The 21,381-nt window shown below is 50.0% G+C and overlaps 1 long non-coding RNA gene across 1 annotated transcript in view; it reads right to left on the minus strand.

Annotated features, from left to right (window-relative positions):
* LOC144333204 (uncharacterized) overlaps positions 1-17,276 on the minus strand; it is a 51,383-nt gene extending 34,107 nt beyond the window's left edge. Inside the window, exon 1 of the long non-coding RNA XR_013401683.1 lies at positions 17,178-17,276. This is a non-coding gene — a long non-coding RNA (uncharacterized LOC144333204). The remainder of the gene's footprint in view (positions 1-17,177) is intronic.
* Between the last annotated feature and the right edge of the window lie 4,105 nt (positions 17,277-21,381).

Below are 21,381 nucleotides of genomic sequence, written 5' to 3' on the forward strand. Positions count from 1 at the left end.
GACCACCCGTGGCCAGCGCCGAGCCACCCAGGCTGGGCAGTGGCCAGGGTTGGAATCCTGATGATCCTGGGGACCTAAGGACACCTGCAGGGGACTGCAGATCCCCCACCAACTCCCAGCTGGGTGGGGCGTCTCTCTGTGCTCCCCAAATTATGGGCCACATTGTTCTGAGCTGTAACTCCCTGCTTACTCCTTGCTACACGCCGGTCTCCCTCCCTGCTGGGTTGCTGCAGGCAGGTGCTTATTCAAGAGTTGGAGTCCAGGCCTTCACCTCCTGGAGCCCTGTTCCCACCCTGGAGCAGTGGGGACAGAGCAGGTGCCCCCTCTCACACCATGTCCTGGATGACTCCCTAGACCAGGGATTCTCAAAGTGAGGTCCAAGACTCCTGGAGGGATCCACAGAGTCCCCCTTTTCCTTCCCTACGTCTCTGTGAGTTTTCTTCATGTCCTTCAACCAAAACGCCAAGTCACACCAGACCGGATGCAGAAGCAGATTTGGGAATCCAGCTCTCTTCTAAGAGACTGGACATGAAAGAGGTTTGTAAAAATGTGAAACATACAATGCCACTCTTCTCACGATTTCTTTATGTTTGGGAAAAAATGTTATCTTTCTTAAAATATATTACTTATATTAACATATTAAGGAGTATATAATTGTTCTTTTAAAATAAATGCATGTTTTGAAATTTTATCAGTGTTCATCTCTAATGCAGTAAATACTGATAAATAGAACCCACATAGGCTGGGCGCGGTGGCTCACGCCTGTAATCCCAGCACTTTGGGAGGCTGAGGCGGGCGGATCACAAGGTCAGGAGATCGAGACCACGGTGAAACCCCGTCTCTACTAAAAATACAAAAAATTAGCCGGGCGCGGTTGTGGGCGCCTGTAGTCCCAGCTACTCGGGAGGCTGAGGCAGGAGAATGGCGTGAACCCGGGAGGCGGAGCTTGCAGTGAGCCGAGATCGCGCCACTGCACTCCAGCCTGGGCTGGGCGACAGAGCGAGACTCCGTCTCAAAAAAAAAAAAAAAAAAAAAAAAGAACCCACATAAACAAAAGCCCTTTGGAGTCCTCAATAATTTTTTTTCTTTTTTTTTTTTTTTTTTTTGAGACGGAGTCTCGCTCTGTCACCCGGGCTGGAGTGCAGTGGCCGGATCTCAGCTCACTGCAAGCTCCGCCTCCCGGGTTTATGCCATTCTCCTGCCTCAGCCTCCCGGTCCTCAATAATTTTTAAGGGTGTCGTAGGGTCTAGGGGCCAAAAAGTCTGGGAACTGCTCCCTTAAACATCAATCTTACTTTAATCCTTAAATTAAAATAGCTAACAGCAGCTGGGCACAGTGGCTCACGCCTGGAATTCCAGTACTTTGGGAGGCCAAGGCAGGCGGATCACCTGAGATCAGGAGTTGGAGACCAGCCTGGCCAACATGGTGAAACCCCGTCTCTACTAAAAATACAGAAATTAGTTGGGCGTGGTGATACACACCTGTAATCCCAGCTACCTGGGAGGCTGAGGCAGGAGAATCGCTTGAACCCAGGAGGCGGAGGTTGCAGTGAGCCAAGATCGTGCCTCTGCACTCCAGCCTGGGTGACACAGTGAGAATTCGTCTCCAAAAAAAAAAAAAAAAATGAGCGACGAGTTACTTTGCACTTTCTATGCACCTGGCGTTTGTCTGAACCTTGTGCATAGATAGTTGTACATAGACATGCACATAGATATTAATTTAACAGCACAAGAACCTTCTGAGGTGGGTTTTAATTACCCCATTTTATATATGGGGAACTCAGGCTCCAAGACGGGACACCCCTTGCCCACCAGGGGCCACTGCCTCTGGGGAAGCCCCCCACTGGGACCCTCAAAGTCTGGTTCCGGGGTGGCTGAGAATCTAGGACAAACCACCTGGAATCCTCCAAGTTGGCCTGCACCGTGGAAAATCCCCTGAGGCTCACTGGTCCAGACTACCTTGGGGAACCCCAAACCCTGGCATGTCTAGTCACTTGCTCTGAAGGAAGGCTGGCTACCGCTCACTCACCCACCTCCAGCCACACTGAACCTCCGGCTTTTCCGTGCTGCTCTTTGGACACCCAAACTGTGCCAGCCTCGGGGTTTGTGCACCTGCTGTTCCCTCCCGCCGGAATGCCTTTCATTCACGTGGGGCCCGTCATCATCCCTGGCCTCATGTAAAACAGCAGCACCCTCTTCCACCCTTCTTCCCTTCCACCCTTTCGCTGCTCTATATTTCCTGTGTGACACTCAGCACCATGGGACATTGTGTCATGGATGCACTTGTTCAGGGGCTTAGCGTCTGTCTCCCTGTGGGAATCTAAACCTGGTAAAAGCCCAGGCACAGCAACAGGTCCCAACATGGTGGCCTCAGTGAGTGGATGGGCAGGAGACGGGGACAGGAGAGTCATGTCTGGCTACAGGGACGCCCACCCACCTCCTCCAGCCTGGCTGACCGGCACCGTGTTGGCCTGCTGCCTAGACTTGCCAGATCTTTCGATTTTTCAAAAGAAGCTGAACATCCAGATTTTTATGTAAAATCTCCTTTTTTTTTTTTTTCACTAGCAACTTATTCAAATTAACAAAAAGAAAAAAAAAAAACAGCTTGGTGAGCCAAACCTTATGTAGATAAACTAAGTTTGGCTAATCAGACTTGCCTTGCCTTCTAAGGGGAGGTGACATTTGAACAAGACTGGAAAGCCTTCAGAGCTAGGCACAGGCCAAGCAGGGGAGGAGGAGAACAGGGTCGTGCCAGGCCAGCTGGGGCTGGGTTGTGGGGAGCATTTGAGAGGTCCGCACTCCGAAGACAGGCCTGTCACCCTTCCCCTTGGCTTCGGAAGTCTCCCCACCGACCCCAGGCCCAGCTGGCTGCAAGCCATACACTTGAAGCATATGCGTGGAGTGTTTTTGAGAAACGGAACACACAATACATCGCAAATAAGGCTGCTCCTCCGTCTGGCTGGGACACGTCTCCACGCTCCGCCAGATGGTCCCCGGCCGCCTCCCCAGCTGAGGCCGGGGCTTTGTGAGGTTGCATTCTGCGTAGAGGCTCCTCTCCATCCTGCAATAGGATGCTGGGAAGCTCTTTCCCCGGGGTGGCCGGGAGGATTTTTCTTGGCCCACAGACAGGAAGGCTGATTCAGCCGGGAACCTTCTTCTGCATTCAGAACCCTCACAGCTCCATCCTACTCCATCCTCCTCCATCCCCCGCCCACCACGCTCCATCCCCTGCCAGCCCCCATGACCCTGAGCCCCAATGCGCTGGCGTTTATTGCTAATTGTTTTCAGACAGATGGTGTGGCTCAGAGTCTAATTCCCCAGGCTAGGGGGCGGGGACGCTAGAGGAGAAGGCCGTGACCTTGACCGCTTGCATTCTTGAAGAAAATGTTTAGCCCGGCCTGGGAGGCGGGGCTGGGAGCAGTGACGATGGCAAGGGCTTGCAGAGGGGAAGTTTCAGGGCTTTGAGAAGGGAACAGGGGAGTAGGAGGAGGCTTTGAAATGTGGGAACCAACCCTGGAGCCCCAAGGGCTGATAAAGCTGGCTGGAGAATGGCCCCCCCTTCAGGAAGCCCTCTGGGATTGAAGCCTGCGAGGCAGGGAGAATTCCTCCTACAGGGTTGAATTTAGGGATGTGGAGAGTAGGGGATTTGTGGGGAGGGTGGAAGACCTCTCCACAATTTAATAAGGAGCCTCACTTTTTTTGGGGGGGTGGACAGAGTCTCACTCTGTCGCCAGGCTAGAGTGCAGTGGCGTGATCTCGGCTCACTGCAATCCCCGACTCCCTGGTTCAAGCAATTCTCCTGCCTCAGTCTACTGAGTAGCTGGGATAACAGGCACGCACCACCAAGCCCAGCTAATTTTTGTACTTTTATAGAGACGGGGTTTCACCATGTTGAACAGGATGGTCTCGATCTCCTGATCTCGTGATCCGCCCGCCTTGGCCTCCCAAAGTGTTGTGATTACAGGTGTGAGCCACCGCGCCCGGCCAGGAGCCTCCCATTTTAATGTAATTTCAACATGATCTGAAGGCTTACAGAGCCACCAGCATTTCAATAGATCCCATGAGTCTGTCGAGCTGAATGAAGACCCCAAATTACAGACGAGAAAAAGAGGTGACCTCTGAGGTTAGATGACTTGCCTTAGGTCACACAGTCCACAAAGATCCTTTGAGCTCTCACTCTGCCTGGTGGGAACACAGCCACGGCAGAGGACAGGACTGACAAAGTCCGTGTTCACAGACTGCATAGGTTTGCACAGGTTTGTGAGAGGAGACGGACACAACTACAAAGGAATACGTTCAGAAACGGAAAGGACTAGAAAGAGAATAAACTAGGGAACGGGGTAGGCAGGGACCTCTGGAGAAGATCAGAGACGGCTTCTCCGAGGAGGCACGCTCAAACGTCGAGCCTTGAAGGCAGAGTTGGAACAAACTGTGTCTACATCTCAAAACAGAGAGAAAGCCAGTGCAACGGCCCTGGGGTATGGACGAGGTGTTGTGTCCAAGGAGGGGAAGCGTGGCCCTGGAAGCCATGATGGGGTGTATACAGAGCTGAGATTGTAAAGCCCCTTCACCAACGTCATTGAACACCAAATGTACCCACGACTAGAGGGCGAGCATCAGCATGATACCAAAACAGCAGGTTGGTCAACATCAGGTTATTTCAACTGGCTTTCTTTGTAAGGGTTAAAGCAGAGGGGACTTCTTTATGCTGGCTCAGGTTGACTGGGCCCTCCTCGATGGGTTGCTGTGAATCTCCAGTCTATTAGAAAAGTTGCCCCCATTTCTTCTATTTCTGTTTTCTTTTTCCTTTCTTTTTTGTTTTTAGTGACAGGGTCTCTGTCACCCAGGCTGGGCTGCAGTGGCACAATCATAGCTCACTGCAGCCTCAACCTCCTAGGCTCAAGTGATCCTCCCGTCTCAGCCCCCCGAGTATCTGGGACTGCAGGTGTGCAATGCCGTGCCTGGGTAATTTTTATTTATTTATTTTTTGCTTTGTCTTGTAGAGATAAGGTCTCATTATGTTGCCCAGGCTGGTCTCAAACCCCTAACCTCAAGCAATCCTCCTGCCTTGGCCTCCCAAAGTGCTGAGATTACAGACACGTAAGCCACTGCGCCCAGCCCAAACTGCCCCCATTTCCAAGCTGTTTAATTACGCAGCACCTGCAGGAATGGCTCCGTTCTTGGTCCGCTGGGGCCTAGCAAAGGAGCTCAGTCCAAAACAAGGGCCTCGGATAAATTTTATTTACCAGCTATGGAGGAAAATAAAGCAAGGAGGGTGGGAGAAATCAGGGGGATTCAGGTGTGACCTTAAATAGGAAGGTCAGGGAAGGGCTCCTGAAAAAGCAGAAAACAATGGAGGAAAGACCTGAAGGCGATGAGGAAGTGAGGCAGGCTGGAATGACGGAAGGAAGGCAGGGACTGATATGAGGTCCCTGGAGCAGCCAGATTCACAGAGACAGAAATTCTTTATGAATCTGGCTATTCCAGGGGCTTCACATCAGTGGAATCTGACATATTTGTCCTTTTATAACTGACTTATTCTACTCAGTATGTCCTCAAGCTTCATCCACATTGTAGCCTGTGTCAGAATGTCCTTCCTTTTGAAGGCTGAGCAATATTCCATTCTTTCTGGAAGGAAGGGCCTTCCAGAAAGAGGGAGCAGCTGGTGCGCAAAGGCCCTGGGGAAGGTGTGTGCTTGGTATGTGTAAGGAGGCCAGAGCAGATGAGGGAGAGGAGGAGGCACTGAGCTCCGGGACACAGCACAGGGTGAGGGAGTAGGCCCCGCAGGGCATCGTGGGTTGTGGTAAGCCCTGGCTTTTCCTCCAGGGACAAGGGAAATTGTTACAGGTGTTTGAGCAGAGGAGTGGCACGTCTTGACTTAGGTCTAGCAGGATCCCTTTGGCTGCCAACTGGAGAATCAGCTGTGGGAATGATGGCTGAGAGGCCATCGAGGAGACCACTGCACCCATCCAAGCCAGAGATGATGCTAGCTGGAACCAGGGGAGGCAGTGGACTGCAGAGAAGTGGTCAGGGCCATGACAGATTTTTAAAAATTGTAGTAAAATACACAGAACATAAAATATATCATCATAACTCTTTTCAAGCATACAGTTCAGTGGCATGAAGGGCCTTCCCACTGTTCTGCAGCCATCATCACCACCTGTCTACAGAACTTTTTCATCTCCCCCAATTAAAACTGTCTCCATGGCTGGGTGCGGTGGCTCACACCTGTAATCCCAGCACTTTGGGAGGCCGAGGCGGGCGGATTATGAGGTCAGGAGGGTCAGGAGATCAAGGCCATCCTGGCTAACACGGTGAAACTCCATCTCTACTAAAAATACAAAAACTTAGCCGGGTGTGGTGGCGGGCGCCTATAGTCCCAGTTACTCGGGCGGCTGAGGCAGGAGAACAGCGTGAACTCGGAAGCCGGAGCTTGCAGTGAGCCAAGATCGTGCCACTGCACTCCAGCCTGGACAACAGAGTGAGACTCCATCTAAAAAAAAGAAAAAAAACCTGTCTTCATGAAACACAGCCCTGGCACCCACCATTCTACCTTCTGTCTCTATGAATCTGGCTACTCCAGGGAGCTCATATCAGTGCAAACTGACAGTATTTGTCCTTTTATGACAGGCTTATTCTACTTACTATAATGTCTTCAAGATTCATCCACAATGTAGCCTATGTCAGAATGTCCTTCCTTTTCAAGGCTGAGTAATACTCCATTGTATGGATAGACCGTATTTTGCTTAACCATCATCCATTGACAGACACTCTGGTTGCTTCCACCTTTTGGCCGTTGTGAACAGTGCTGCTGTGAACGTGGGTGTGCAAACATCTCTCCTACTCCTTGAGGATGGATTTTTAAGGTATGGGCAATAAGATTCGCTGATGGTGCAGATCCAGGAGTGTGAGAAAAAGAGGTGTCAATGTGGACCGAAATCAGCTCAGCTCCTGCCCCACCCTGTCTTGATGGGCAAAAGGCCATTCCACCTCTGGCATTCTAGGACATTCTTTTGAGACATTTCATAGCATGGCCTCAGCTCCTGATCCCTCATCTCTGCCATTTCAACCTCGCAGGGGCTCAACTTCCCTTCTCTTCTGCCAAGCCTCCCAGGTCAGCATCTGCCCGCCTTCATTTCTCAGACAGGCAGACCATCTCAGTCAGTGCATGCTATCAGCCTCCTTGTCACTGTTGTCCTCCCACTGCACCTCAGTAGGCTCAGATGAATGAGACACGAGGCTCTTGAGTGTGCTAGAACTCAGCTGAATTTCTGCTTTTAGTCCCATTCAGCAGAAACAGAGCCTTGCTTAGTCTTGAGCTTTTGCTCTCTTCTTCCACTCTGCCCAGGGATTGACGCTACTCATGGCACTCCTAGGCAGTGAGTTTGTGGACCTCCTTGGGCCAAGAGTCCCCACCCATGTCCCTGAGATGCCTATGGTCTCATCTGCCTTTAGGTCTTGGTCTGGTTCCAATGACACTGGCCTCTCTTCTGCTCCCCAAACATACTGAGTGAGTGCCTACCCCAGGGCCTTTGCACTTACCATTCTGGTCCTTGCCCACTTTCCTCTTCATTTTGCCACCCCTACTCACCCAGCAGGTTCCAGCTTCAACCTCCCTGCCTCAGAAACCTCCTCTATGCCCCCTGAAGCCAGGCTCCCAGTCAGCTCCCCCCATACCTCCCTGGAAACTTTCCTTTCCTGATACTTGTCCCATTGGGAGAGAGAGACAGGAGGGGGCAGTGGTTAACACAAGGATTGAAGTCAGACTGCCTGGGTCCAGATCCTGGCTCTCACTGAAAAGCAGAGTGACCTTGACCAAATCATGGAATTCTCCCATCCTCATTCATAAAATGAGGATAATCATGATCCCCATGCACAGGGTTGTGTGGGCCCGACACAAAGTGTGCCGTGAATAATTGTTGCTCTGTGGAATTCCTTGCTCACTGACATCTTCCCCACCTGGTGGTAACTCAGAGGAGAGAGGCACTGGGTCTGCCCCGGGTGTGCAGATGTACCTGATGTGCTCTCCAGATCAGGACCAGCAGGGTAGATGGATGGACAGATGGATGTTCTAACTCTGAGTCCACGCAGCAACCTCCTCCTCCTCCCCGGTGCCGGCACCACCTCCATCCAGCCCCTCCCCGCCCTCCTGCCACTGGGGGCTCACCTGACCCAGCCCCCACCTCCCCAGCCTCCTGTATCCACTCAAGTGCAATTAAGCCAAACTTTTGATTTAAGATATTTATAAAGGCACTAAGAATGTCCTCTAATATCAGCTTATATATTTTTAATCTGCCATTAAAGTGATTTAAAACGGAGCTCCGATGGATGGGCGTGATGAAAATTAAAAGTCTCCATCACCTTGTGTCTGGCTGCAGCGCCCCAGCCGACAAGGACACAGTGGGGCGGGGGCACCCCACCCCGCCAAATTAAGGGGAAACACAGCCTTGCCTGCTCTTCTCCAGGGCTGGGGCAGCCAGGGAGACGCGGTGTCATTAAGTAGTGAGCGCAAAGGGCGGCAGTGTCTGCAGAAGGAGCCACGCGGCCGCCCTTAATGAACGGTGACATCTGCTCAGCTCTTTAATTAACGAGCCCCCATGCACTGTGGCAGGACACAGGACCACGTCCTCTGTGCTTGCAGGAAAGAAAAAAAAAAAAAAAAAGCCAGGCAGGGAGATGACTACAAATATGCAGAATGATTTTTTTTTCCTGCCTGCTTTTAGAAACTGGAGAATGGAACCCAGCTGCGACTGTTCCCTCTGCAAGGCCATTTCCCGGGACTGGGTTCCTGAGGAGCCTGGTGGGTGAAGGCGCTCTCACCCCATGCCCGGTGTTCAACCCTTTCTTCACCCTTCTCCCACCCCCGGCCTCTTCACACACAAGTCTGAAATAAATGAAGGCAGCCAGAGCACAGGGGTCTGAGCTTCCCCCAGGCCTGGGATGAAAAGCCATGAATCAGCCCTGTGTTAAATTTCCCCATCATAAATTCACTCATCCACAACTGCATCCCAGCTTCCTCCATGACAACAGGCTGCCACCCACAAAGACACCAAGCGGGGGCTGTGAGAGATTCCAGATCTCACAACAAGGATAAGGGCCCAGAACAAGGGCCACTAGTGGCCATCCAGGGCTTAATCTCTAAGACATTGCATCTTCCCATTTTCATGCTGGAGGCAGGGTTTACAGAGAGCCAGGCTGCAGTGGGGAGATTTTGACCTGAGGACCAGAGGCCCAAATCTCTGGTTTGTAACATCTCAAAAAACTTGGCCCTTGTGGCTTAATGGCCCAAAAGGTAGCTCTGGAAGAGCCCTGCCCCAACCCCAAATACATCAGCTACAGGGTTTTGTTTTTTTCCAGAACCTTCTAGAGTTTTCTATAATTCAACTAAATTTCTGCTTTGTGTCCCATTCAGTGGAAAACAGAACCTTGGCAAGTCTAGTGTTTTCCCACTCTTAGCCTACTCTGCCTAGGGATTCAGTCTAGCTGTGGCCTTCCTGTAAAATGAGTCTGTGGACCTTCTTAGATCAAGGGTCACCACAGATGCCCCCAAGATGCCCATGGTCTCATCTGCCCTTAGGCCTTGGTCTAGCTCCAGCTACACTGGCCTCTTTTCTGCTCCCCAAACATACTGAGTGAGTGCTCACAGTCACAGGCACTTATTTAGCACTTACTGTATGCCTGGCTCTCTGCAAAGTGGTTTATATGCAGTAGCTCTCACACCAACCCTATGAAGAAAGGACTATCACCAATGCCACTTTACAGAAGCAATTCTTCTGAGGAACACCAAGAGACAGTGTAGACAAGCTGAGAGTTATGTGCCTGAAGAGTGAGATAGTTGGGGTATTTATCTACCCAACCTCCACGTGTCATCGGTTGAAGGTGTTAAACTCTCCAGCAGTCTCTCCTGAGGAGGCTTAGTGAGCACCAACAGCACCTACTCTCCTCCCTCCCTGCACTTTCCTGTTTGGAATGTTCTGGAGCTTTGGCAGCCATGTTGGCATTACAGAGAAAGGTATAAGAACTGCTGAGGCCCTGACATGGCCTGGTTTCCAAAACAGCTTTTGCCAGGCTTCTTTAAATATCCAATTCTACTTGCTCATTGCTGATATGTAGGAAAGCAATTGACTTTTGTGTATTTACCTTGTATCCTGCAACCTTGCTATAATCACTTATTCATTCTAGTGTTTTTTTGTCATTGTTTTGAATCTTTGGGATTTTCTAAACAGTTGTGTTATCTGTGAAGAAAGTTTTATTTCTTCCTTCTCAATCTGTATACCTTTTCTCACTTGTCTTATTGCATTAGCTATGATTTCCAGTATGACCTTGAAAAGGAGTGGTGAGAGTGAATGTCCTTGCCTTGTTCCTGACCTTAGGAGGAAAGAACCTAGTCTCTCACCATTGAGATGTTAGCTATTGGATTATCGTAAATGTTCTTTATCAGTTGAAGTTCCTCTTTACTCCTAGTTTGCTGGGAGTTTTTGTCGGGGATAGGTGTTGGAGTTTGCCAAATGCTTTTTCTGCATCTATTGATGTGATCATATGATTTTTAGCCAGGTTTCTTTTTAGAAGAGGAAAACAAAACTCCCATTTTGTTCAGGCCACCGATAGTTAAGCTTTCTGCAACTTGCAGGCAACAGGCATCCCTAACGGATATGAGGAGTTACAGGAAGGAAGGAAATGGATGATATGGGTCTGGGCTGCCTTTTCAATAAATGTCCTTGTGACTGAGATATTGGGTACATGAGTCTCCCCTGGCTGCCGTTAACAAAGTACCACAAATGGGGCGGCTTACACAACAGAAATGTATTCTCTCACAGTTCTGCAGGCCAGAAGTCTGAGATCAAAGGGCCAGCAGGGTTGGTTCATTCCATGAGAATCTGTTCCTGGCCTCTCCCCTAGCTTCTGGTGCTTTGCTGGCAATCTTTGGCATCCCTTGGCTGGTGGATACGTCACCCTGATTTCTGCTTTCATTTTCCCATGGCATTCTTCCTGTGTGTGTCTGTGTCCAAAGTTCCCCGCTTTAGAAGGGCACAGTCATATTGGATGAGGGATCCCCTTATTCCAGTATGACCTCATCTGAACTAATTCCATCTGCAGGGACCCTACTTCCCAAATAAGGTTGCATTCTGAGGCACTGAGGGTGAAGTTAGGACTTCAGCACATGAATTGTGGGGAATGCAACAGGGTCTATAACATCAGGTTAGGGAAAGTTTTCTTTTTATGATCAGGAGTCTTGAGGGCACTTATGGCCATCAGAAAGGTCTAGTTGGGAAGGAAGAAAGGAAAATCCATTGTGTGTAGTTTCTGAGGGACTGGCAAGAGTGAGAGCCCTAGCCCAGAATGAGGGACTGGCCTTTCCTGGCCAACCACCGGGATGCACATGGGGTCCCTGTGTGAGGTCTCCTCCTTCCTGAGCAGCCTCCATCTCGGGCGGTGGGCCCGGGGCCAGGGGGCAGGCAGTGGAGGGGGCCCCCACGCCACGTTTTGTGGCTGAGCTGAGGCTTCTGCCCTCGCAGCTGGGCTGACCTCCTGCAGGCCGGCCTCAGTCTAAACAAGGGCTGAGTGTGTTTTTCTAGGCGAGAATTGGGCTGGGGTTTGCCCGGGAGCCTGGTTCAGACAGGAGCCCTTTGAAGGCAGGATGAATTGAGACAATGTCTCCTTCCAGCTGAGGGCAGGCAGCGGGCAGGAGCAGCCTTCCAGAGGGCCTCTTGTCCAGGGATAAGGAGAGGGTGGGAAGGGGAGCTTAGCCTCTGGGCCACCATTGGGCCTGAATGACCTCGTCACCTAACAATCCAGTAACTGAGGCAGTGACGGATTCTCGCAGCCTTTGCCAAAGCCAGCCTTGTGCAGGAGCAAGTGACAGGAGGTGGTCCCAGACAAGTATCTCTTTTATTTTCAATAATTATGCACGTATTTAATGTATACTAGAAAAATATAGTTAGCCCATCCCATTAATGGTGTCCCAGGTTGCATTGCTTCATGCAAGGTGACATTTCAAAATTTAAAAAGGAGGTTACTGGAAACTACTTGTATGCCCATCAGCGGTGAATGGATAAGTGAATTGTGGTACATCCTTACAGTGGAAAACTACACAGCAATGAAAAAGCCCATCCTGATCCGCACACCAGCATGGAGCCACAGCTACTGCGTGGGTTGGTGACAGGTCCTGCTCTTAAAAGAGGGAGAGGCTGAGCACGGACCCAGCACGTGGGCCCAGCACTGATGCTGTTCCAAGGCTCCACCCCTCCCTGGCCTGTCTCTATATCAAGCCAGTTGTCCCCCAAAATGTGCCTAATCACTTCTTATCTCACTGTTGCAATTCTGGTTCAGATGACCTCACTTCTTACTTGGCTCCCCTGGCCCAGCCTATTGCCTCTTCACACACTGCACTTCCACACTGCACAGATTCATCTTCCTAAACTGCTGCTCTGATTGAGACGCCCCTGACCCCACTGCCATGACTCAAGCACCTTCTATGGCTCCCTATTACCCAGAAAATAAATATCAAACTCCTCAGTGTGTTGTTTCACAATCCCAGGACCTTCTGAGCTGGCTTCAGTCGTATGTGGTATACCAGCCACAGCAGTGAATTGGCTACTTCCTCACTGTGTCCCACAAGTTCTCTCCTCTTGATCTTCTCCTTCTACCTGGGATACCTTTTCTATAACCTCAACTCTAGAAGTCTCTTTTCTTTTGAAGGTGCAGCTTTAAATGCTACTTCCTCCTTGCTAGTGAGAATGAAACACATCTCTTTCCTCGTTTTTCTGCCTGTCTCTCCAAGAACGCCCTTATCATTTTTCTTGGACCATGGTGATTTGACTCCCAATCTCAGGGGATCAAGATTTTAGAACAGTCACTCCAAAAGAGCAATGCTTAACCCAGAGGAACGAGGCTCTGATGGTGACATTTTAGGCACCCATGCCTGGTAGAAGAAGGCACCATGTTGATCAGGGAGCCCCTTCCCTGGAAAGCACCTACACCAAAGGCCACAGACTCCAGCAATTGGAGTCTGAGAAGAGACGCTATGAGCTTATATCACGGAGGTTGTCTTGGAAAAGGGATAATTGATCTGGGCCTTGAAGGTAGATGGCACTCAGGGAAGTGGCATGGTTCTGGGGAAAGAATTTAGAATTTGTGGACTCAGATAGGCTGGGCTCAAATTCCCTTTCTGCAAGGTTTTTTTTTTTTTTGAGACATGGTCTTGTTCTGTCACCCAGCCTAGAATGCAGTGGTGCAATCATAGCTCACTGCAGCCTCAGCCTCCCTAGGCTCAAGTGAGTCTCCCACTTCAGCCTCCCAGGTTGCTGAAACTACAGGCACAGGCCACACACCCACTTAATTTTTTGTTTCTGTATTTTGTAGAGATGGGGTTTTTTCATGTTGCCTAGGCTGCTCTCGAACTCCTTGGCTCAGGCGATCCTCCTGCCTCAGCCTTGCAAAGTGCTGGGATGAGACTTTGGCTATCACAGAAGCCCCAACTCAAATTGCCCTCAGCTAAAAGGAAAAGTTATTAGCTCTTGTAATGGTAAATTCCAAGGTAGTGCTGGCCTCAGGTATGGCTGAGTCCAGGGACCCAAGCCACATGGCTTGGGTCTCGGAACACATGGCTGTTTGTGTCCATGTTGGCTTCCTCCTCAGTCATGTCCTGCCTTCACCACGGAAATGCCATCCAAGCAGGCACAGTTAAATATACTTAATCAGTCCAGATTCTCACTTCCCAACTGTTTCTGCAACAGTCCTGGGATACCTCTTACTGGACAAAATTGGGTCATCCAATGACCCCTGAACCAATCACTGAGGCAGAGGTTTGGAAATTTTGGATTGGCTGAGCCTTAGTCACATGCCCATCTCTGGACCAATGGGGAGATCCAGTTCAACACAAACCACATGGTCTGAGATGAGAGAAGGGCTGTCTCCAAGTAAACTAGAGGGGCCGTGACCAGAAGGGGCAACTGATGTCCAATAAAGTTACCGAACAACTGCGGGACCTTGTACAGGTACCTTATGCATTCTGATGCTCAGAGCCCTTGTTTGTAAGGTGGGAAAATGACAGACCCACCCAAGGGGAGCTGTAGCTAGTTGTGTGATGATGGTCGTGAAGACATCTGGCACACTATCGGAGCCTAATAATGGCTCGCAGATTCAGAAGCTGGGCTGCAATTAGAGCAGATAAGCAGGGAGGATGGAAGTAGCTGTGTTTTCCAAGATGGCTACAAATTCTCCCATCCCACTGGCTCTTTTTACATGTGAGGTGGGCACTCCTGTTATTGGAGCTGGGAGTTATGTCCCTCCCCTTGCCCAGGGCTGAGACTGCAGTGAAAGGGAAACTGGGTGACTTCTGAGGCTGTTACAGGAGGTGGAATGGCTTCCTCCTGGCCCTCTTGGGACACTTTTTTTCTGGAGCACCATGTTGTAAGGAAGCCCAAGCCACACGTGGAGGCTCTGGCCCCAGCTGAGGTTCCACCTGACAGTCACTATCAACTGCCAGACATGTGGGTTGAGATAACCTCAGCCCCAGTCCATGTGTGACTGCAACCACAGGAGAGGCCCCACACCAGAACCATCTGGCTGAGCCCAGTCAACCCCAGAACCATGACATAACAATAACATCATTGCTATTGTTTTATGCTGCTAAGTTTTGGGGTAACTCCTTATACAGCAACAGATACCTGGAAAGGGGAACATGGAAGGATTGTATGCAGAGGCTATGGTGGGAGGCTATGGTGGCCTGATTTTATCACAGGATTTGTCTCCAAATCTCACTGGTTCACATGCCAGGTAATCCTAGTCTGTACAAAAGAGAAAAAGAAGAGGCTGTGCCCGAGATCCCTGAACCACACACAGCCCTGTGCCCACTTCAGCCCTGGGCGGAAGTGGACTCATTCACATCATCAGGTCCTGGCTGTGAATTTCCCAGGACAAAGGGGTGGCCCCACAGCTGTCGGGGCAAACCTCCTTCGGTGCCTTCCAACAGCTCAGGCCAGCCCAGTTCTCACTGACTTGTGGATGGAACGTGTCACCTTCAGAGGAAGGGGGCAACATAAACCTTTGAAGGTGAGTTTGCTAAATGCTTGCATAGCGAGGCCCCTGCACCTCCCTTTGCTGAGACTGGGGGAGGCTGAATGGCACCAGTCCCTATCTCTCAGCCCCGCTCAACCCCGCTCAGCCCCATCCTTCTAGCTCAGTCCTGTGGGACCGCCCCATCCTTGGGCAGCCCAGCTACACCAGCAGGTCACCGAATGTGGATTGTACCCAGGTGGTGTCTACACAGATCAGAAGGTAGTTCAGATAATGGGATCCTTTGAAGCAGACGATGAAACATTCCACTCCAGACCTCAAACACCCAGGTGGCTGCCTGCCCCGGGCATTCAGGCGTCACTGCGTGGCTCCCGCCCCACCTCCTTGAACCACCCATGGGAACAGCCTCTGCCTTCTCCTCGCTGAACTGCTATTTGCTCACTTTAAAAACAACTCCTCACTTTCTCTAGGCAAATAAATGGACTTAAAGAGGAAAGCTGGCCGGGCGCGGTGGCTCAAGCCTGTAATCCCAGCACTTTGGGAGGCCGAGATGGGCGGATCACGAGGTCAGGAGATCGAGACCATCCTGGCTAACACGGTAAAACCCCGTCTCTATTAAGAAATACAAAAAAACTAGCCGGGCGAGGTGGCAGGCGCCTGTAGTCCCAGCTACTCGGGAGGCTGAGGCCGGAGAATGGCGTGAACCCGGGAGGCGGAGCTTGCAGTGAGCTGAGATCCGGCCACTGCACTCCAGCCTGGGCTACAGAGCGAGACTCCGTCTCAAAAAAAAAAAAAAAAAAGAGGAAAGCTTCGATCACCCCATAATCAGAAAGCTGATATCACTTGCTGGAAGAGAAGGTGATGGCGAAAGTGAACACAGAGAAACAAAAGGTGTCACCCAAGTCTGGTTTCTGTCCTGCTGCCTGAGGAAGGTTTTAAATGGAAACCGTTTCCGGCTGTTGTGAAGGAAGTCCTGCCAACCTCACTCAGTGAGGTGTCAAAGACATCTCAGCACCCGTGGAGAGTTTCTCCCTGGAGTTGGTGGAAGAACAGGAAAAAAAAAAAGGAGTGGTTTTCTTGCTGTTTCATATTATTTAATGCTGTGCCTACATCCATTCCGGGTCTTCCTAACCACTTGGCGGAAACCCCAAATTAAGATGATAGGAAATGCTTGCACAGGGCTTGGATACCTCCGAGAGCATTATATGCACTATCTCATTTAATCCTCATGGTAGATACGGTTATCAGTATCACATGGGGCACAAAGAAGTTAAGTAGCACATTTGAGGTCACACAGCCAGTGAGTGGTGAAGCTGGGATTTGAACCCAGTTCTCTAGCTTGAGTCTGTGCTCCTAACCATGCAGCATGCTGAGAAGCACAGGTTTACACCCATCAGGTCCTAGACAACTGCCCAGAGTCTCTGTACTAGAGTGAAAAATGCCCTCAGCCCACAATTTATGTCACTCCCCGGTACCTACGAATGTGACCTCTGGAAATAGGGTCCTTGCAGATGTGATCAAATGAAGATGAAGTCATACTGGATTGGAGTGGGTCCTTATAAGGAGGAGGAAGTTTGGACAGAGACATGCAGGGAAAAGCCACGCGACCACAGAGGCAGAGATTAGAGTGTGGCAGCCATGGCTAACGACTGTCAAGAATGCTGGCAACTACCAGAAGCCGGAAGGGGCCGGGAAGTATCCTCCCTGACAGCCTTCAGAGAGCGCGTGGCCCTGCCGCCACCCAGATGGTGAGGGAACACGATTCCTGTTGTTTTTAGCCACAAAGTTTAGAATGTTTTTTCCCAGCAGTGGCAGAAAACTAACAGTCTTCTTGGCCTGTGTTTGGGGGGACATGTCTCCCACAGGAACAAGTGCCCCCTGGGAAGGGGTCTGGAGTTAGCTGAACTGCAGGAAATCTGTTGTTTTTTTCTTGGAAAAGCTGAATTTTCACCTTTTCCCATCTGCTCAGAGATCTTCAGAGACAGCCTTACCTTCCCATTGGCTTCTGTTGCTGTGTTACTTTGGCCAAGTGACTTAACCTCTCTGAATCCCATAGTGGATTTTGCAAGCAAATAGGCGGTATGAGTTTGTTCTCACACTGCTAGAAAGATATGCCTGAGACTGGGTAATTTATAAAGGAAAGAGGTTTAATTGACTCACCGTTCTGCATGGCTGGGGAGGACTCAGGAAACTTAGCGTCCTGGCAGAAGGCAAAGGGGAAGCATGACACCTTCCTCACAAGGCGGCAGGAAAGAGAATGAACGTGGTGGCAACTACCAAACACTTATGAAACCATCAGATCTCATGAGAACTCACTCACTCTCACGAGAACAGCATGGGGGAAACCGCCCCCATGATTCAATGACCTCCACCTGGTCTCTCTCCTGACACGTGGGGATTATGGGGATTACAATTCAAGATGAGATTTTGGGTTGGGAGGCAAAGCCTAACCGTATCATAGACCTAGAACACCTGCCCCAGGGAGGCCGCTGTTATATCTCCGTGGATTAAGATTTCAGGAACTTTTATGGAATTGCCAAATGTTTTCTTTAAGTTGGGCTAAGGATATGGTATCTAAAGCTTTTTTTTTTTTTTTTTTTTTTTTTTTTGTCTCATCATCATCTGAAATTCTCTTATTTATTGGTTTGTTTGTTTAGAGTCTGTCTAGGCCCATGTTGGCTGATGGAGCTTTCTGTGATGATAGAAATATGGCTATCAGGCACTTGAAACGCGGCTGGTACCACTAAGGAACTGAATTTGTAATTTTATTTAATCCAAATGTAAATAGATACATGGATTGGTTTCCTGTAGCTGGTGTAACAAATGATTTTAAAAGTAGTGGCTTAACACATTTTATTCTCTTATAGTTCTCAGGTCACAGGTCTGCAGTGGGTCACACCTCAAAGCAAGGTGTTGGCGAGGCTGCATTTATTCCTGGAGGCTCCAGGAGAGCCTCTGTTTCCTTGTCTTTTCCAGCTTCTAGAAATCTTCTGCATTCCTTGGCTTGTGGCCTCACATCATTCTGACATCTGCTTCCATGGTCACATCTCCTTCTCTGACTCTGACTCTCCTGCCTCCCTCTTATAACGATCCTTGTGATGACCTTGGGCCCACCCAGATCATCCAGGAACATCTTCTCCCATCTCAGATTCTTAATTTAATCACATCTGTAGAGCCCCCTTTGCGGTATCAGGACACATATTCACAGGTCCCAGGGCTTAGGACCTGGACATGCTGTGGGCCATGGTTCCATCTCCTGCTGCGTGGGGCTAGGGGCTACCGTATCCAACAGACAGATCCAGACTGGACTGTCATTTCCTAGGGAAACTGCTTCTGTCTTAATCGCCATTGTGCCCTGTTTCAGGCACACAGTAGGTGCTCAATTAATGTGTTCAATTAATGAAATCTGAACATTGCTTCTACAACATGTTTGCTGAACAACATGTTGGGTTTAAATTCTGAGTCTGAGCTAAATTTTGCAAATTGGAGACAGTTGTCATGCTGCCTTTAGCCTGGGCCTTGGGCACTGGTTCTGTTCCGTTGTGCTGTGTGACTTTAAGCAAGCCTCTGCGCCTCTCCAGGCATCAGCTTCCCCATCTGTACAAAGAGCCAGGAGGGAGGAAGCCAGACGCTGTGAACCACCTGCAAACAGCCTCGTGGGGGCAGAGAAAACTGGGACGCAGAAGCCATGGGGCTGGTCCATGGGCAAGGCCTTGAGGGAGGCGAGCAGTCCACCCCAAAAGTAAAAGCATATTTCAGAAAAATGGTGTGGGAGACCAGGAGGGAGACCTTCTGAGCCATCTGGGGGAAAGAACTTGGGGGCCTGGACTGGGGTTAGAATCAGTGACTTCCAATGCTCTGCCTCTGCCTGGATAGTTCTCCCAAGCCATCTCTGACTCTACACATCCTTCGAGACCCAGTTCAAATGGCCCTTTCTTAAGGAAACCTTCCTTGACTCCCCCAACCCACCTCTGACCCACAGGAAGAGCTCAGGGTCTCCGGGCCTCCACAGAAGCTGTGCTGCCCCCATCGCAGTCCAGAGATGTTAAATGGCTTGCCCCAAGTCACATATGCGTGAGTGGCAGATCTGGGATGTGAACCCAGGTGATCTGGCTCTAACATCTGTGCTCTTCCTGGGCTATGTATGCACATTCACCACACGCACACATGCATACATGCACACAGCACACACACAAAACACATGCACATCCCTAATCACACACACAGACCTGCACATGAACACAGACACAGACATTCACCCTAATACATATACCTGCACACACACACTCATCCTAATACACACACGTACCTGCACACACACATTCATCCTAATACACGCATGTACTTGCACACACACAGTCATCCTAATACACACATGTACTTGCACACACACACACACACATTCATCCTAATACACACATGTACTTGCACACACACACACACACACACATTCATCCTAATACACACATGTACTTGCACACACACACACACACACACACACATTCATCCTAATACACACATGTACCTGCACACACACACACACACATACATCCTAATACACACATATACCTACACACATACACTCATCCTAATACGCACATGTACTTGCACACACACACACACACATACATCCTAATACACACATATACCTGCACACACACACACACACATCCTAATACACACATATATCTACACACACACACATTCATCCCAATACACACATGTACCTGCACACACACATTCATCCTAATACACACATATACCTACACACATACACTCATCCTAATACACACATGTACCTGCACATGCACATGAGGTACACATCCTTAAAGACATGAATATACATGCACATGCATGCACATATCCACATTGCCCCACAGACACAACACACATGCATATCCAGCTACAGGCACCTATATGTACATGCACACACAGACACCTCTGCACTAACACAGACTCCGCCTCACACCCATTACAGCCACACCCCACACAGCCATGCATACACACACGGGCACACACTTGTGCATGCATATTCCTTCACACATTCATGTACACATGCATATATACATTCACCCCACACACATATACATATGTGCATGGCATATGACACATGGCATATTCATTCACACATCCTACACTTGCCCACACATCCATATACACACACGTATGCACACATGCACATAAGTACACATATATATACACATGACATATACACAAAACATACTTTTTTCTTGAGACAAGGTCTCACTTTGTTGCCCAGGCTGGAGTGCAGTGGCACAATCACAGCTCACTGCAGCCTCGACCTCCTGGGCTCAAGCGATCCTCCCACCTCAGCCTCCTGAGTAGGCAGGACTACAGGTGCACACCACCATGCCTGGCTAATTTAATTTTTGTAGAGTCTGGGTCTCACTGTGTTGCCCAGGTTGGTCTCAAACTCCTGGCCTCAAGCAATCCTCCTGCCTTGCCTTCCCAAAGCACTGGAATTACAGGTGTGAGACACTGTGCCTGGTTCCACACTCATATTCTTTTGTACATGTGACCACATGACACATATGTATGCATATATGTGCACACACACATCTAGACCAGATGCTGGCCTCCTAGCATAAGCTTATTCACTTGCACACACACATATTATCTACTGGCCCAGCACACACACCCACAGGTGTGCACACACAGACGTGTGTGAAGACCACTCATGCACACACCTTGTGTAGGGGCTATACCTAAATGTAAAATCTGTGGAAACACCACTGGAGCAGCATGCATAGGCACATAAAACATGTGTGTGTCCAAATATTCACATGTACTATGCACTCAGTCACAAACAGAAAACCATGGAACTGCAATATGTGAACCAGGAAATCTCATTCTCTTTTCCTCTCTGCATGCCCAGATATGCATGTGCACACACAAGACATGCCCAGATCCTTCTGCTCCCACTGCCTGTCCCCTATGCCCTCCCTCCCCACCCTCTCCTCTATGCACTCAGTGTATTGGTGAGGCCTAGGGGCAGAGAGCAACGCCCTCTGGTCCTGGATGACCTCAAGGAAGAGGAACGGAGCAGCTGCCTGGCCTCGCCTGCTGGGAAGGGGGACAGCGGGCAGCACAGTGGGAGTTCTGGGAGGACAGCGGATTCCAACCCCAGCCCTGGGCTCGACCCCACCTGGCCTGACCCTGGACACCCTGATCACACTCTTCCTAACGCTTGCCCACCATGCTGGGTGCTGGGGCCAGATGCAGACCCAACACACTCCAAGGTATGCAGAGGAGACCCAGAAGCTGGGGAAGAGTATGGATCCTTTGCTTCACCCTGAAGCCCCCCGTCTGGCCATGCTGAGCAGACAGGAAGATGACAGCACAG

The sequence above is a fragment of the Macaca mulatta genome, chromosome 11 (assembly GCF_049350105.2).
Source record: "Macaca mulatta isolate MMU2019108-1 chromosome 11, T2T-MMU8v2.0, whole genome shotgun sequence".
Lineage (NCBI taxonomy): Eukaryota > Metazoa > Chordata > Mammalia > Primates > Cercopithecidae > Macaca > Macaca mulatta.